The sequence below is a fragment of the Equus asinus genome, chromosome 3 (genome assembly GCF_041296235.1).
Source record: "Equus asinus isolate D_3611 breed Donkey chromosome 3, EquAss-T2T_v2, whole genome shotgun sequence".
Lineage (NCBI taxonomy): Eukaryota > Metazoa > Chordata > Mammalia > Perissodactyla > Equidae > Equus > Equus asinus.
In genome coordinates, this window is record NC_091792.1 from 127,597,567 (window position 1) to 127,598,879 (window position 1,313).

The window sequence follows — 1,313 nt, forward strand, 5'->3', positions numbered from 1 at the left end:
ATTTTTTTATCTAGGTATAAATCCAGTGACTATATAGTTAGCATCATTCCTCAAAATTTCTCATGTATTTCTTCTTCAAAAATTAATAGATTATTAACCTGACACACTAAATAAAAAGATGATACTAAGAATGATGTAATCAAAGTAAATGGTGACAATACATACATACATACCTAATATATACTATATAATAAGTTGTAAAGAGTATGGGCTCTGGAGACCCAAAGACTTAAGTTAGAATCCTAGTTTGGTTAATGGCCAGGAGGCCCTTGACCAAACTACTTAAGGTCACTTGAGTCTTGATTTGCATATCTTATTAATATGGGAATAACATAACTTAATTCATAAGATTAAATGAGAAAACATATAAAAGCACTGACCTCAGTGGCTGACTACAGTAAGCACGTTAGATTTTAAAAGAATTATAGGGATGAAGAAAAGAATCATGACAACTGATAGACGAAGGACAAGGAAGAAACACATCTGTTGGTGAAGTCAAATCTTTGTCTATTCTTTGGCCAGCTTCTGCCCTACATTTACCCCCCATCTTAAACTACCACCATGCCTCATAGTCCAGTAAAAGGACTCTGAAAACTAAATTTGAAAATCTTTCCAATGGCTGTCTTAAATCCTAAAATCTATGAATGCACATTCTGTTCTTCTAATAGAAAAGTCTTTTAAAGAGTAATGGAGGGGCCGACCCCGTGGCTGAGTGGTTAAGTTTGCACCCTCCGCTTTGGTGGCCCAGGGTTTCGCTGGTTTGGATCCCAGGAGCAGACATGGCACCACTCATCAGGCCATGCTGAGGTGGCATCCCACATAGCACAACCAGAGGCACTCACAACTAGAATATACAACTATGTACTGGGGGGCTTTGGGGAGAAGAAGAAAAAAAGAAGAAGATAAGAAGATTGGCAACAGTTGTTAGCTCAGGTGCCAATCTTAAAAAAAAAAGTGTAATGGAGACAATTACTATGCTTCATGGAATTTCTTAATAGTGAAGATGTTCCCACGGGCCCTCTCTTTAGGCAGGACTGTGAATCTGGAGGTTGGGAACATTGCCCCTAACAAAGCTAGACCACACAGTGCTCTATTCTGCAATCTCGTGAGATGGGATCCTTAGTGAGAGATAATATGCAATACATGAAACAGCAATAGGCCAGAAGTTGGGACTCATAGTCCTACACATAAGACTGGATTTCAGTCATGATCTCTCACCAATAACTATTTGTATGACCTTGGACATTATTTTGGAGTTCTCACTTTCCTCATGTGTAAAATATATACTCACTTGGTAGGAACTCTTTTACCTT